The sequence below is a fragment of the Sciurus carolinensis genome, chromosome 6 (assembly GCF_902686445.1).
Source record: "Sciurus carolinensis chromosome 6, mSciCar1.2, whole genome shotgun sequence".
Classification (NCBI taxonomy): domain Eukaryota; kingdom Metazoa; phylum Chordata; class Mammalia; order Rodentia; family Sciuridae; genus Sciurus; species Sciurus carolinensis.
This window is the reverse complement of record NC_062218.1, coordinates 14,898,894-14,916,358: the sequence shown is the minus strand read 5'-3', so window position 1 is coordinate 14,916,358 and position 17,465 is coordinate 14,898,894. Positions and strand designations below refer to the sequence as shown.

The window sequence follows — 17,465 nt, the reverse complement described above, 5'->3', positions numbered from 1 at the left end:
GGGGCTTCGTGGGTGGGGCGGGGCGCGGTGGGGGGACAGAGGCCCCCGAGTCCACTGTGGCGGCGGGGCCACCGGACGTGCCTCCTTACCGGCTCTGGGTGCCTGTGCCGCCCCTGGGTAAGCGCGGTGCCACCAAAGGGCCCGGGTCGCTGGTGTCGTCCGGCCGGGTGCCTGGCCGCTGGCGGAGGCTCTTTCCCGGCTCGACGGCGGAGCCCGGAGCGAGGAGCGAGTTGGAGCGCTGCCGCCGCCGCCGTCGCCGCTGCCGCTACTGCCGCCGCCGCCGCCGCTGCAGCCTCTGCATTTCTCGCGCTCGCGCTCCCCCTCCCCTTCCTGCCCAGCGCCCTCCCCCGCCGCGTCCGCCCGCCCAGCCTCCCTCGGCTCGCGGACCCCGCCCGCCGACCCCGCCCCGCCCGCCGCCCCGCTACTCCGCCGCCGCCGAGCCCCCACCCCTCCTCCCGCAGCCCCGCCCTCGCCTTTCTCCCCTCCAGCGCCTGCCGCCCGCCTCCCTCAGCGCCCCGCAATACCCCGCCTCCCTCCCCTCCCGCGGGCCCCCCTCCCGTCAATCCCTCCCCCCTGCCACCCGGAGCCCCGCCCGCCTCCCCTCAATTCCCGACTATTCAAGAGCCGCCACTTCCCTCCCCACCTGCAGTCACCCCATCCTCCGCTGCCCTCCACCCGGCTCCTCCCCTGCCTCCAGCCCTGCGCCCTGCTTGCCTCCCCTCGGTTGCCCTGCACCCATATTTTCCATAAGCCCCCTCCCTCGGCTCCCCTCCATTCCCTTGCCGCCCTCCCCCTCCGCGCAGGGGCTGTTCGTGGGTTCGTGGTGTCTCTCTCTCTCTCTTTCTCCCTCTCTTTCTCTCTCTCTCTCTCTCTCTCTCTCTCTCTCTCTCTCTCTCTCTCTCTCTCTCTCTCTCTCTCTCTCTCTCTCTCTCTCGTTTATCTGGAACGGTTGAATAGAGTGCTCGGGCTCTCGCTCTCACTTAAGGGGCGAGCACGACGCCCTCGCCAACAGCTTCCCTTCTCTGCACCCCAGTCCCGCCGGCTCCAGACTTCCCGCTGAGATCCGCTATGCCGGCGGGCAGTGAGGCTGGGGGCGACCTGGGGGCTCCCCTCGCCCATCAGAACAGATGTCGGCGGGTTTTAGAGTGGCCCCGACCGCAGGCACGTCCGGGCGGCTCTTCTGCGGACGAGACTTGCACCTCGGGCGGCTCCCGCACCCGCGAGGCTGAGCCCCCGACGCTGCAGCTTTGGGGAAGCGCGACCGCCGAGGTCCAGCTGGCCGGGCGGGCAGAGTCGCCCCTCGGAGGATGCTCTTGGGACTTGGGAGAGGCAGGAGGGAAGAGAAGCGCCCGGCGAAGGGGCCGTCGATTTTTTATTTCTGTGCTTTAATGGAGGCCATCAGTGAGTTCTCAGAACACAGGGCTGGCGAAGGCAGGGCGCACAGCGCTGGGAGAAAACGCAGGGGTCAAAGCTACGGCCAACCGCGTTGTGTCCAGGTATCCTAGGTGCGGCCACTTTTTGTAATAGCAGGACACAAAATAGCCTCCAGGGGTGGGAGATATGTTCACCGTGTTTACCTGTTGACAAGAGGGAAATGCAAAAAAATAACATAACGTGGCATCGTTTGCAAAGGTAGCTCTTGCATTAGACAAAACAATTTTACATTCCCGCAAAACCCATCTGAACCTTTGGAACTTTTATTTGCGGCATTTTGGCGCCCTCTGGCTGTGTTTGGATTATTTTCCTGTTCGCCTGCGTTTCAGCAAAGGAAAATGATCAACTTGCCAGGTGTCCTACAAGTTGGATGCCCTCTTGACCTGGGCATTAATTCGGGACAAGCTTGGCCTCCAGAATCAGAGTGACAAAATGTCACCACGTTTAGATGGGCAGACACCAAAGGTAAGTAAACTTGTATTCCATGGGGAAAAGGTAAGTACGTTTTCCCTGAACGGGAAAATTAACTTACTGTAACTTTAAGTTAATCGAAATGGCAGGGTCAACCCAGTTTGATGGGAGCTGTTTTGCAGTGGAATTGCTGACTGAACACTTACAGTAGGACTGCACCAAGTTAAGATCAAGGCATGTAGACTGGAAATGTTCACATTTTAGCCAAAGAGCGATAAGAAAACGTTTTGTGTGATTCTTTCTTTCATTCTTCCCCACCTGCTTCATTTGGCATTTGAATAAAATAAGAAAAGAGCAGAGCACAGGAGCAGGGAAGCAGATCACCAGTGTGATCGCCTCCAAAGTATCGTTTTCATTTGAGCATTTATTTCCCTTAAGCTGATATGCCATCTATGAAGCTAGTTGTAGGGGTTCTCAGCCTCCTATTTGGGGCAGGATAATTCCCACACACCCCCTAGTTGTGACAATCAAAAATGTCTCCACATATTACCAAATTCCCTCAGCAGGCAAAATCACTCCAGGTTGAAAACCATTGGTTTGTAAAATTTTTGACTTTCATAACTAGTTGTTTTTTTTTCTTATCAAATTTAATAAGTGCTTATAATTTTTGCTGAAAATAGTAATTCGTTTAAGCATTTGAGTATTTTTTATCTCAGTGATCATCTTGAAATTAGTGAATATGTGTTCCCATTGTATTTACATGATAAGCCTATGGGTGTTATCATCTTTCTTTGTTCCCTTATTCGAATTTAAAAAAAAAAAAAAAAGACAAGCTAAAATTTAATGTTTGGTACCCTCAGTGCTTCTGGCTAAATTTTCATGATGGAGAGAGAAAACAAGCCTTTCAAAGGTGTGATTGGAATACAGATCACAGGTTACCATGGAAACTGGAGGCAAAACCTATACCAGTGAAGAGAACTGCAGGTCTCCTCAATTTTGTCTTGCATTAGGTATAGTTATTCTCTTTAAAGGGTTTGTTTTAAAAGAAGAAGAAAAAGAAAGGAATTGTTTATGAAATAATCTTGCGACTGACCTACAGTGCAATTAGCTGTAAGAATAGAAGCTTTTGGAGAATTTGTAGACATGCAATAAATGGTGACCCAAATGTTACTTCTCAGTGCAACCATATTACTAAATAAGATCTGACTTGTGATGTTTTTAGTCTCATTTTTAGTTGTTCCTCTAATGTCATGCATTTTGGGGTATATGCTCTTGAAAAACTCTTTAAAACACACTATGGGAATAAATGAATAAGCATTTGAAGCTCTGAATTTTACAAAATTGTTAATATTTCTTATTGTGAATGTCATATAGCTGTTTTAGATTATAGACTAATGAACTTGGGAGCATATATTAAAGGTACAGTTTACAGTAACTTTAGTTTTCACCATTACATTCATGTAGAAAAAAGGAGTGAATATATGTTCAATAAACAAAGCCTCAGCTTTGTAGATTACAGACTGAATTCCACTGTCATTTTAAATTGCCTATATAACTTGCTCCAGTGAAGCATAACCTGCATTATGAGGTATTTATCAAAAAGAGAAATCATTCCATGATTGCTAATTTTTGCCAAAGGGCTTGCCATAGAATTACTTCCAACATAATGGACTCGTTGTCACTTAGCACGAAAACTCCAGTGCGTTCAGCTCTTCAGATTGTGTCTATGGTGTCAATGGAGACACCTGCCATGCATTATTTATATACAACCCATCTCACCCACAAACCTCACCTATGACGCCCTCCCCCCACCCCACCCCCGTCACCCATGGAGATCTAGTATCCTCCCATTTCCCTTCTTTTCCTCCTAAATAGTAAAAAGATTAAGATCTCAAATAAAAGATGTAGAATGACATGAAGGAAATGCATAGTGACAGCAGCACCACCCAGTGCTCCTCCAGCCACCTTTGCTTGACATCTTTGTGGATGATTCCTACTCAACGGCCACTGAGTTAACCCCGACCCTCAGAGAGCAGTCTAGAGAAAATGTACCCAGCTCTGCCTTTGCTGCCACTTGTTAAACGAATCTGGTCCACACATTGCAAGCCCAGGACCTGCCAGCACTCTAAAGGGCAGTGCGCTGCTTTCCCTTTGAATTTATTTACAACTTTGCATCAAAGGAGAACATTGGAATCTGTGTGTTGACTTCATCTTTCTCCCTTCCCACCCCCACCAGCACCCTATCATGAGGGCCTCGCCCTTCACACAGCCAAATAAGAGAATCCCTTTGTTTAAGTCAGTGGTTCACAACCAGGGCCTGTTGAACTCCCCAGAGAACATCTGGCAGTATCTGGAGGCACTTTTGGTGGTCACCACGGGAGGTGCAGGGGTACAGGGTGGAGAGGGTGCCACCTACTGGGGAGAGGTGAGGGATGCTGCAGTAACAGGACAGACCCACAATAGACAGCTGAATGTCAACCACAATGTCAACACCGTTCTGCTGTTAGAGTATGAAGCTGATGCTCAATTGGAAAAGGCAACTTTTATTTATTTATTCACTTATTTGAGAGCGCTTGGTGCAGAGAGAAACTCCCTCCTGCTGTGGTTGGAGGTGTCTTCAGCCGGGCAGCAGCAGACTTGAAGGGACAAGGTTTAATGGAGATTTCCCTTTCATCCAGCCACAAGGCACACCTAGACCTTCCCTGACCCCACCCCACCCCCTCTCGCTCAGATCAGTCCAGTCACATAAGAGCAGTGCCAACAATTAACATCGGGTTCTGAATTCCGCTGCCTGTGACTACATGCTGAGTAACTGAAAGAAAACAGCCTAACCTGGTTCCCCATTTCCCTTCCTCATGTACTGAAGGTAAAAGGATAGCTGAGAAACCTGAGCAAACATCTGTTTACTACAAAGTCTGGACTTGAAATGAGTAGGCTGGACTGGCCTTGGGGCTGTGCTGGGAGCATTAGCCCAAGATAAAGGGGATAATCTCATGGGCTATGAGAACACTTCTCCCTCTTTTTTTTTTTTTTTTTTTTTGCGGTACTGGGGATCGAACCCTGGGCCTTGTGTTTGCGGGGCCAGCACTCTACCACCTGAGCTATCTCCAGAAACACTTCTCTTTCCCAACTTCTCGTTTTCATCAGCCGTGATACCCCACCTGTCCTTTTAGTTCCAAAATACTTTTCTACTCACCAGCATTTTCTTTTAAGAAAATATGTAAAATCAATGGTAAAATGCTGTTTGCCTCATAACTAGGAGGGCTTTTCCGGGCAGGGCCTACCGGTTCCCACAGGCAAATAGCAAGGGATTAAAGTGTGTCGCCTCAGTCTGGGGAAACAGTCCTTAATTCTTTGGCTAGCCCCCCAACCCTATAACCACCCTTTAAGCACTTCGGAGAACAAGCTAATTTCCAGTGGCATAAAGAATGTTGCAGTATCATATTCCCCTGGTTTCACTTTTGAACAGATGAGATTGGAGAGATCCCCGTGTTAAAAAATGTGAGCACTGATCTCAGCTCCCACTCTTGGTACCAACCGCTTCTAAGATCAGCCCCTCTGGGGTTGTAGTGATTAAAACACTGTTACTTTAACACCAGTGCAAGGAATGGTGCCCAAAATAAATTGGCAAGTAGCTAAACAGAGTACAAAGGATGCACATTTTGTTATAAATAAATTAAGGGGTGCCGCTTTGCCTATTTCTCCAAGTATAAATACTGTCCAAGTGCAATATCTGCCTAACGCGGCTCTTTTGATAGACTCCTTTTGAATCCCAGTTAACGTTACCCTCTTGCTTCTCAAGCCCAAGAATCTCCTTCACAGATAAATTCAGATATGCTCAACTCAATGTCAGAAAGAAAGATTTCTGCCTTAAGAAAAAAAATTAAAACCGAGCAAGATGGAAAGAATTAAGAGACAGATTAAGACTATGTTGTGGATAGAGTCAGCATAAATATTTGAGGATATCCAAAATCCAATGAAACCAACTAGCTATTGTGTCCATCATTTTAAGGAGAAGCAATACCAGGTATGACAATGAGGAAATGATGGCAAGCTGTGCCAGAGACCTTGACACACCTGAAAATCACAGTTACCATCCCGAAGTATCAGTGTTCCTGGAAGACTTGGAAAAGAAAACTAATTTCCTTGTAACTAAGATAATTTTATCAAAGTCAAACACAAGAAAAGATGTCAAAAGAATTTCTTGGGTCCCCAAAGCAGGTTGCTGAGCAATATGTATGGTCTTGTCACATTTAAGTTATAAATAAATACATGGGAAATGTCTGCAGCATGTCACCCTGGACTGTTAACGCAGTCTCTGTGGGAGATAGTGCCATTTCAGAAGTGAGGTGGAAGGTAGCCTCACTTTCTTTTTTGGGGGGAGTGGGTACCAGAGAATGAACTCAGGGGCACTGACCACTGAGCCACATCCCTAGGTCTATTTTGTACTTTGTGTAGAGACAGGGTCTCACAGAGTTGCTTAGCACCTTGCCGTTGCTGAGCTGGCTTTGAGATTGTGATCCTCCTGCCTCAGCCTCCTGAGCCGCTGATATTACAGGCATGCGCCACTACCCCCAGTGGTGGTCTCACTTTGTAAAACCACATGATAAAATTCTACATTGAGGCACTGACCATTTATTGCACTGTTTGGGGCACTGACCATTTATTGCTTTAGTAACCATAATATATTAATTTGGGGAGATGTTCAGGAGCGCTGTTATAGGGCTTTCTTCATTTTGAGGTAGTTGATCAATGAATAGTGATTATAGGAACAAGAAGATTTTAGCCTATGCTTAATCTTTTAACTTACTTTCGTGTTGATGGACCCATAACACACACACACACACACACACACACACACACAATTCTTTCTACATAACCTTGGTGTGTGTGTTTGTGTGTGTCTTTCTCGGTATATCTGAATGACCTAGGACACAGCTTTAGTGCCAAATAAAATCCACTAAACACTTTATATTCTATTGGAAGCCAATTATCTTTCTTTCCCTTTTTTACTCATAACACTCCTGTGACAGCTTCAAACCCATAAGAGATTTTACCTTTTGAAATATTCTCAGTTTAAATCTAGGTATGATAGGGTCCATCAACTAATGCTACTCTGGTTTCTATGGCTTTTTCCCTCCAATAAGATTAAAGGTGGGACTGGGGCTTGGCTCCGTGATAGGCTACTTGCCTGTCATGTGTGAGGTGCTGGGTTCAATTTTCAGCACCACATATAAATAAATAAAATAAAGGTCCATCAACAACTAAAAAATATTAAAAAAAAAAAAAAAAAAGATAAAGACAGCTGGGTGCAGTGGCACATGCCTATAATCCCAGAGACTCAAGAGGTTGAGGCAGGAGGATCATGAGTTCAAAGCCAGTCTCAGCAATTTAGCAAGGCCCTAAGCAGCTTAGCAGGACCTTGACTCAAAATAAAACATAAAATGGGCTGGGGATGTGCTTCAGGTGTTAAGTGCCCTTGTGTTCAATCCCCAGTACCAAGAAAAAAAAAAAAAAAGATTAATGGCTTTCAGTGCAACTGAAAGAACCTGAGAGAACTACTTTCCTCAGACTTCAACACCACCAATATATTTTACTGCTTTTCATAGGTACGAATGGTTTTAAGTTGCATATATTTAATTACCATTAAGATTAGACTTTATTTTCTAATGTTGGTTCAGTGTTTAATAGTCCCAGTCTTTTAAAAGGGTTAACATTAGTTCTACAGATAAAAGTTTTTGAACTGTCCCTTCAATGGAAAAATTGATTCTGTCCTTAGAGACCTGTTCTCTGGACTTGTACTCCACTAGGACATGACCAGACAAATGGTACATCTCAGTGGCTGAGCAGACAAACTTGGTGTTATCTAATAATGGGTTAAAATCCCAGCTGTGCCGATACTTTTTAACTTCCTGAGTTTGGGCAAATTCCTTCATCTCTCTTGGCCTGATTTTTTTTTATATGGAGAATAAAATATTACCAATATCCTTTGTTGTTCTAAGGGTTGTATTTTTTTTGAAAAGTTTATATAAAATAGAACCATAAAACACACTTGGAAAATGTGTCCTGAAGATGCCAATCTCATAACACCACCAATGGACCATCATTAAGGAAAGAATGAAGCAAAAGCTCCATACTGAACGGAGAACAGAGAGCACAGGCGGAAAACCTGAAGCAGCTAACTCTGTGCACACAAGGAATTTAGCTCCCCACCTCCTGGCAGCCAAGAAAACAAAATATTATGGACTATTTGACTTCCAACATCTAATAAAATAAAAAGTTTCCAGAATGGCAGGAGAGACAGATCCCCCTAGAGATCGATCAACTCTGAGAGCTCTGAATCGATACATCCCTTTACAAAGGGGATCATGAATCAGTTAAAAGGTCATTTTAAATAAAGTTTTTACTGGAGATATAGAAATGTGTTCATGAGGACTTTCATTGTGTCAACCTCAAATTTCAGAAACCATCACATTATAATTCTGCTAAACCATATTTCTGAGACGGTAAAAATAATGTCCAGACAGGGAATCTCTGCTGGGAGGGATTCTCCATGTAGAGGAGGTGAAGGGGGGGAAGAGGAAGCCTCTCCTTGGACAGTGCTGGAATTTCCACCAGGAAGCCAGATCTCTCCAAAACGCACATGCCCCTAAGACTGCCTCTGCCCTGGAGTCTTGAGCAGAGCTTTGTGACCAGGGGAACCCGACTCCTGGGGGATTTAGGAGTGGACATCAGGGAGGTCTTGGACCACCTGTCCCCAAGCGTCTTCTTATTAAATGCCAGATATGTTGGTGTGAACTTTGTAAAAATGCGGCAAAGCAAAAACTTCACTTCTCAAGTGGTGTATTGGCTGAAAAAGAATGAGAAATACCTAAGGGCTTTCCTCCTCTTCCTCTCCTCCTCCCCCGTCCTCCTCCTCCCCTTCCTCCTCTTTCTTCTTCTTTCCTTCTCCTCCTCCTCCCTCCTTTTCTTCTCCATTTAAAATCCTGGCTTGTATCTTGGCACCACGGAGGAGGGCTCTCTCATTTGTGCCTAGAGTCTGACAGTGAAGACCCCAAGTCTTGTGCAGTTGCTGTTCAAAATCTGCTCAAGTGCCTACAAATTGCTCAGTGGAAGTCCCAGAGGCCAGAAGCACTGAGGAAGTAAGAGGCAACCTGTGCCACAAAGAGTTTTGAAGGTCGTAGCTACCCATCCACTGAGTGGATGCAACTGGAAAGTGCCCGAGTCGCTCCTGGGGAGTTTGGGAAAGAGATCCAGGCTGGAAGACAGATGTGCCTGAGTCTGTGCAGAGCTTCCTTCCGGGGTGGAGGATGCTGATGCTCCCAGCCAGGGTAGAGAAGTAGAGAACACAAACATGTCCCCAAGGGCTGAGAAAATAAGGTGGGCTAAAGAACACATGGAACCACTGATACGATGTGCAAGTTTTAAAAGGCTTCCCCTGGATACATTTGAGTTGGACACTGTATTTTCTTAAGTTGTTGTACACTGATAATTTGGAAGTTATTAATAATATATATTTTTTTGTAGTCCTGGGGATTAAACCTAGGACCTCACATGCCAGGTAACCACTCTACCCACAGAGTTACAGCTCTATCTCATTTTTATTTTTTTCATTTTGAGACATAATCCCACTAAGTTGCCCAGGCTGGCCTCTCCGACTTGTGATCCTTCTGCCTCAGCCTCCCCTATAGTTGGTATTAGAAGTGTGTGCCACAGTGCTCACCTTAATATATTTTTTAAGAGCAATTAAAAACTGAAGTTAATTATAAAATCCCTGCCTTCCAAAATATACAACCCAATGAAGTTTATGATCTAGAACAGGCATCAGCAAAAATTTTTGTAAAGGGTCCTATAGTAAACATGTTAATCTTTGAAGGTCATGAGATTTCTGGTGCCAACTTTGCCTTTGTAGCCAGAAGCAGCCATAGACAGTGCAAAAACAATGGGTAAGGCCACGTTCCCACAAAACTTTATTTACAAAAATACATGGCAGGTTAGCTTTGATCCAAAGGCTAAGTTGGCTCATTCCTGATCTAGATCATCAATAATGTCCTCCACCTGAAATCTCTATAGTAGAGTAAATTTGAAGCTTCCTTTCAAAAACTCGATGTTTTAAATATGTATCATATTATTTTCCTTAGGAAATTATTCTGGGGCAACAAATGGGAAGAAAAGAGCTCTCTAATCTTTTTAACATGCTGTATACAGAATTTCATGTGTCTATATTCTCCAACTGTTTTCTTTTTACTAAGATAAATGCTTCACATTCTCTAATGTGGCAAATCCCTTCTGTCATTTCTTTCATCCATCCACAACATTCTGGCTGCCTGATATATAAAGTGATGAAAATCTGAACTTAATCCTGTTTTCCATTGAGAAAGGTTCACACTCCCTTCTGAGGTTTGTTTTATTTTAATCTAATGAATTTCATATTATCCCAGTAATTAAAATGTGGCTTGGAATATTTGCCAGTCTAATCTACAGTTACCTCCTGTGGAAAAGCAAAATGGCAGGGAGGGGAGGAACTGAGACCACCACCCAGAAGAGACAGAAAGATAACATACCTTAAGGGAAATAAAATATAAAATAGAATAAATATCAAACTTAGTACCAGGAATTTTTCTAAAAGATTTTTTTTTTGTGGGGGGGGCGTGACTGAGGTTGAAACCCAGGGGCGCTTAACCAGTGAGCCACATTCCCATCCCTTTCTTAAACATATTTTATTTTGAGACAGGTCTCACTGAGTTGCTTAGGGCCTCACTAAATTGTTGAGGCTGGCTTTGAACTCTCAATCCTCCTGCCTCAGCCTCCCAAGTGGCTGGGATTATGGGCAATACTACTGCACCTGACTTGAAAGGCTCATTTTTAAATTCGTATGAAAGACTACTTTTCCCTCATGACATAAGATATCAAGTGAATCCTGGTTAAATAAATAGACACAGCTCCGTTTTCATTTGCCTAAGATTAGTTCCTGGAGGTAGCAGCTTATAATTTTGAGCCTGAGGTTAGCTCTTTTTAATCACTAAATGTGGAGAAGTCTTCAAAAGTTTTGTCTAATTTGAATCTAAAATTCAGCTGAACAGATGATGTTTTGAGAGTTGGTCTTTTTAAATCATAGTCTGACATTTAGAGCTAGAAGGAACCACACTGTTCAGGAATCAGGCTCTGCTCCTCCCTTGATAATCACTCAGTATCAACCATGTCATTCTCTCAGTGACCAAAACATTCTTTGTAATACTCTTCCCTGGAGACCAGTGCCAAGTCCATCTTTCCCCAAAACTGCCGTGTACTGCTTGCCTCCAAACCAGCTCAATCCCATCATTTAACAAATTGGGAACCTAAGCAGGTTGAGGTTAGAGACCCCATCCAAGTGGTAAGCCTGACTCTCCTGTAAGGCCACGGCCTTCCTGCTCCTGTTCCCAAAGACCGGATCACCTACAGACCAGGACGGGATGGGAGACCCCACGACTGGGTGAATTCTAAACACACACACACCCAGTAAGCGTATTTCTGGAGTGCCTACTGAATGCCACAGACTCTTCCTGAGTACTGGGAATCTAGCAACCAAGGCAAAAGAAGTCAGGCCACTCCGGGCAGTGAGGTCCCTGCCAGAGAGTGACTTCTCTCTGACGAATGGTGGGCCGTGATGGATGGTCAGGGAAGGCCTCTCAGACGAGGAGCTGGGAACTTCATGATGAAAACCAGCCTCGAAAAGATGGAAGGGAGAGAGCAGTGGCGGAGGAACAGCCGTTCCAAGCCCCCAGGATTTGTTGGGAGGGGCAGAGGCAATGTTCAGTGCTGAGAGCCAGAGTGAGATGAGGACAGACCAGGGCCCCCTGTGCTTGGGGGCCGTGTGTCACCTGGGCAGGACAGGTTCCAATGCAATGGAGATAGCAGAGATCGAGGATTAGGGGTAGCAGAGCAGAAATGGATGCACTGAACAGACAAAACTTTTGAGACATTTTACTGTGACTAAGAAATGCAGCATTACCCAGACAAAATTTGGGATTAGACAAAGTTTTTTTCGTTTTGTTTTGTTTTTTTAATGAAGGTTATTAACACATGCATATATGTTAATGAAGACATAGGAAGAGCAAGGAGTTGATGAAAAGGGAGGAACAATTAGAGATGCAAGTTCCTTGGGAAGGCCAGACAGTAGTAAGAGAGAAGGACCTGCCTTTACTGGAGCGGAGTCGGCTCACCCAGTAATAGCAGGAAGAATGGTAGGGAAGGCAGGCACAGGTGTCAGTCAAAACTAGGTTGACAAGTTGATGTAATGTATCTACACAAGCTCTTGCCTGTCTTGATCCCTACTGTAAGCACAGTGCCTAGAACAGGGTTGATAACATATTAGGCGCTCAATAAATATTTTTTGAAAGAAAGGTATTGTAGAACATAGTCTTGCCTTTGTGATTTTCAAAATGACCACAAGGTGGCAGGCTCATTCAACAAATCACAGTGTCATCTGGTGGCTAATTTTTATAGAGCAATAATAAATACCAAGGCCAGAGAAGGGTAGACTTTTTTCCTGGACAAAATGAAAAAGAAACTATAACCTTAGGGTGTGTCATTCATCTGGTGACAGATAAGACTTTTTGCAACCGGAAGAAAGGAAATAAAATGCAAAACTTGGCTAGGTACCCAAGAGCTGAAGATATACTTCTGGTGATGTGAAATTATTTCCCCTTAAAATAACAATGCTTACTGGCTCCCAATATATCTCACATTTGAAAAATCTCAAAGTCACATGAATGTAAACGCAAGATTCTCCAAAGTGAAACAGATTCCTCTCTGAGACTACCTAACGTGTCTGAAATCCAGATTTTGAACCTGAATTTCATTTGAATAAAGAAGATCAGGGTTGAGGGTATAGCTCAGCGGTATAGCACTAACATGCATGAGGCCCTGAGTTTAATCCCCAGCACCACCAAAACCAAAGAGAGAGAGAGAGAGAGAGGAGAGAGAGAGAGAGAGAGAGAGAATTAGATCAGTCCTTTTGAAAAGAAATCTCTGTGTTATTCCTCATAGATAATATCTTAATGTTTTATTTTTCTTTCCCAACCACCTCAGAATAATACAAATGAAATTTTTTTCTCTTTCAAAAAAAGTGACATGAGGGACTGGTGTTGTGGCTTAGTGGTAGAGCACTTGCCTAGCATGTGTGAGGGACTGGCACCACAGCACCACAGAAAAATGAATAAATAAAATAAAGGTAAAAAAAAATAACATTTAAAAAAGTGACATAGGGCTTGATTCTAACATTTCTGAGTGATTCATTCTTCCAATCTGCATTTTTGTTATTATGATTTGCTTTCTTTGCTTACCTTTTAACTGGATAAAATAGGTGCAATCTTTTAGGTATTCAAAAACAATTGTTTTCTTCATAGAATTTAAGAATTGGATGACACCTTCACCTTGCTTATTTTCCCCACTTGTGAAATGGAGATGATCATATTAGCTGTCTGTGGCTAATTTTATTATTCAAAATATTTGCTGCCTCAATTAGTCAGCTTTCCATCACTTTAACAAATCCTTGAGACAATCAACTTACAAAGAGGAAAGGTTTATGTTGGCTCACAGTTTGGAATGTTTTCGTCCATGATCCACTGGCCCCACTGCTTTGGGCCTGGGAGGCCCAAACACATGACAAGAACTTATGGTGTTTCATGCAGCAAAGCCACTCACCTCCTAGCCAGGAAGCAAAGAAGAGAGAAGACCAGGGTCCTGCAATTCCCTCTGAAGGGAAGCCTCAAATGACCTATAGACCCTTTCCTCTCAAAGGTTCCAACATCTCCCAATAGCACCGTTCTAGGGACCAGGTCTTTAACACATGGGCCTTTGGGGGACACTCATCTGAACCACAGTACTGTCCCTCCCTGGTGGAGGATGGCTCTTCTCTACCCTTTGATATCAGACATGGCTGGGTGATTTGAGATGTCCCTCCACATCTCCCCACTACACTGAAGTCAGAAGTGGCATTGTGATGTGCTTTGGCCATGGAATCTAGAAGAAATGTCATCTGGGCAGAAGTTTAAGAACCTTTATTCAGTGTTTTAAAATGAGATTTAGGGTGCAGTAAAGAGGCTAAGACAACCTCTGCATGGGAAGCAATGAAAAACTCAGATGATTAAGTACCATCTGTGGGATGCATTTGCTCAAGATTATTTATTGTACAATTAGAGTTAATTTCCCTGGCTCACCACTCTACTTTTGTGGCCTCTATCATTCAGAAGACACATGTTTCTTTGACTACTAAATACAACAACCAATAAGAAGAATTAGCTTCATCTAAGATTGCAGTTTCCTTAATTTCATTCCATTGAATAATTTTCTTCTTCCACTTAGGAGTTCTCATCACCTAACAAAGGAAATACACATTCCCCATCTGTGCCAGAGCAGGGTAATAACACAGGACTTACATGGTGCCAAGTTAGAATTATTTTTCAGTCCCCTTAATACCTCTGCAGGAAGAGGCATATTCTCATACGCCCAACAATGCAAATTCACTTTCCGACTGGTGTCAACTTAGCGTTCTTAGCACAGTTTCCAATGTTCACATGCTAACAAGAAACTTCCTGAATGATACAGATTCCAACCTGCCTTTTCCACTTATTATTTCAACCCAGATCAAGCATCATGAACTCTACCCAGTCTGACAATTCGCAACAATACTCCTTGATTGGCCCCTTTAATGAAAAAGAAAATGGCTTCACACAACCCTTCTTTGACACGCGGGTTTGAAAGCCAGTTCACCTACAGCTGCCTTCCAAGGTTCAGGACTCAGAAGCAGAAAACACCCAAAGATTGCAAATATTCCCTCTGAGGGAATTTCTGAGGTCCATGGTTACCACTCTTGACTGGAAAAGTGTCCAAAGAAACTGACTCTCAGAGAAGTCACAGAGGAGAAAGGGTGAGTGAGGCAAGACTCCAAACCAGGGGAATTAACTGAAGCTGGCCTACTGATGAGACAGTGCCCATTCCATTTCCCACAACCTGATCCTGAAGTCTGTAGCCAGGAAAATACTGCCAACAGTATTTGGGGGTCAATTTCCTAATTGCCCCTAGTCAAAAGTTGTTAGGTTTCCAGGAAGCCCACTTGCCCACTAGCTGTGCCCGCACATACAGAGTTTGAAAACTACTCTTAAAACTTTAGTATTAATTATAAAAGGGGAACCATGAATCACCAGGTATTTAAGAAAACTTGTGGCATGACCTAGAGGAGACTGGTGGGAAGGAAACCAGGGGAAATGATGTGGGAACAAGAGATGCACACATAATATTAGTACCCTCAGAGCTGCTGCAGAGGAGAGCACATTCACAAAATTAAAACAGGAAGATGTGAAGCAGGCAGCAGAGAATAAGAGAGATTTATTGGGAATTAAAAATCAACATATAAATTTCAATAGAAGATTAGAACATAATATAAAGGAAAACCTAGAAAGCAAAACAAAAATATCAAGAAGTAGAAAACAGGAGTAAAAAAGGAAAGACAAAGTTCCAAAATAAGAAGTCCAACATTTCGGAAATTCCAGAAAAAGAACAGAAGAGAAGAAATTATCAAAGAGAACCTAGAAAAACTTCCCCAGAATTGAGGATCACAAGCATCCAAATTGAAAAGGCAGTCTGAGTGCCGAACACAATGAGTAAAGAGATTACACTCTATTGAAATGTCACAACTGCAGCAGGAGGAGACGCTAGAGGCATCCAGGGAGGACACAAACAGGTGGAGTCAGAAATCAGATGGCAAAACTAAAGGTAAGAAGAATTTAAAATTCTAGCAGAAAATTGTTCTCAATCTAGTGTTGCACGCAATCCATCCATCAAAGCAACAAGTAGGATGACTATTTTCAGATTTCGTTTAAGGACCATTATGAGAGTCAAAATCAAGAAGAAGACATGGAATCCAAAAAGAACAGCACCCAACCCAGGAGAGCACTGAAGGGGACTCTCAGGACAACATCAGCCCAGCTGACCCAGGAGACAGTGGTCAAGAGCAGTCAGGTGAACATGGCCCACAAGATGGGAGGAAGCTCTCCCAGTGGGTTAGAGTTCCATTACTGTGACAAAATACCCTAGACAAAACTTAATTTTGGCTCAAAACTTCAGAGGCTTCAGTCCACTGTCACTTGTCCTATTGTTTTGGAACTGTGACAGCACAGTATGTCATAGTGGGAGCATGTGGTAGAGAAAGTTGTTCGTCTCATGGTGGTCAGGAAGTGAAAGAAAGAGAGGAAGGGTCCAGGGCGCCATATTCCCTTCAGGGGCACACCCCTGGAAACCTAACTTCCTCCCACGAGGCCCCACCTCCTAAAAGTTCCACCACCTCCTGCAGCATCTACCAAGCCTCCCGCAGGCTGACAACCAAGCCTTCAATACATGGCCCTCTGGGGGAGATTTCAGACCTAAACTATAGCGCCCAGTAAAAACTCAACCAAAGGGCGACATAAGGCTTTGAAAATTTGGAGAGTAATACTGATAGATTTGGAAAGAAGGAGTGATAGTTTCAGATATAGCAGAACAAATTAGAACATGCAGCTGCTTCAGGAAAAATGAAAGTTGTGAAAAGAAACGAGCTTATATACCCTACACGGCTCAGTGATGGACCATAGTTACAGAGTCAGGACAATGTAAATACTGACTAATAATAGTAGACAACAGTGTGCTGGGGAAACACAGGACAAGGGCAGAGAGAAGAGGAAGGAGGAGCTATCAGAACCCCTGTCCTTAATCCCTTAACAGAAATTCCATCGAAAATGTCCCCAGGTGACAAATCAGGGACTACAGAAAGAGCAGGACTAAAACATTATGGAACTTAACAGGAGAACCAGCCAAAAAATGGAAAGGAAACACCCCTAAGAAAGGTGAAATGAAAGATGTGAAGGAATGAGTAGGGGGACAGTGTTGTTCATAATAAGCTCTTTGTACTGATAACAGGCTTGAAACCTCAAGGAAGATGCTGGGGAGAGGTGAGACCTGACCTGGTCTTTCTTAGAAAGGCAGAATTGTCTACCTGAGCAAGAGAAGGGCAGGCCAGGAAATTCTGTGAAGGTAAAAGGAGATGTGTTAGGGAGTCCGGGACAGCGAGCAATCTGAACAGCTGAAATCTCACACTTAGGTCCACTTTGGGTCCTGAAGGAGCCAACCCACCAAGGCCAGTGGAGTCAGGTTCCAGAGGGTCTGCTAGTCAGGATAAAATTTGGGATTTTATTTATAGACAGTGGTTCCCAAGAGATGCATGTTCAACCTCAAGAAGCCCAAACGGGCAACAATAAGAACATATTCCCGACATTAAATATGGAGATTGACACTGTGTCCTCACCCAGCCTTGTTAGATGGCCAAGAAGCATGTGAATTTACCCCAAAGTGGTGTGAACAGCTTGACTCCACTTCCCTTGCAGTATCATGATTTAGCTTAATTAACCCTCAAAATGGACAAGTGGCTTAAAAAGAGATCTGGAAAGAATGGTGGGTTCACCATGGTGCTTAAAAAGCAAGAACAGATGAGCAGCAAAGAGGCAGCAGAGCAGAGTCATCCACACCCCAGCTCGAGAGAAATGCAGTGAACTAGAATAAAAAGTAAAAATAAAAAATAAAACTTAAGTTGCAGCAAAATAATTGCA

The 17,465-nt window shown here is 44.2% G+C and overlaps 1 protein-coding gene and 1 long non-coding RNA gene across 2 annotated transcripts in view; one reads left to right on the top strand and one right to left on the bottom strand.

The window, feature by feature from the left end:
• The window catches only part of Basp1 (brain abundant membrane attached signal protein 1), a 49,273-nt gene extending 48,955 nt beyond the window's left edge, over nt 1–318 (bottom strand). The window contains exon 1 of the mRNA XM_047556828.1: nt 90–318. The gene's annotated coding sequence lies outside the window, so the exon portion shown is untranslated. The remainder of the gene's footprint in view (nt 1–89) is intronic.
• A 362-nt stretch (nt 319–680) lies between these two features.
• The window catches only part of LOC124986520 (uncharacterized), a 57,335-nt gene continuing 40,550 nt past the window's right edge, over nt 681–17,465 (top strand). The window contains exon 1 of the long non-coding RNA XR_007109020.1: nt 681–1,899. This is a non-coding gene — a long non-coding RNA (uncharacterized LOC124986520). The remainder of the gene's footprint in view (nt 1,900–17,465) is intronic.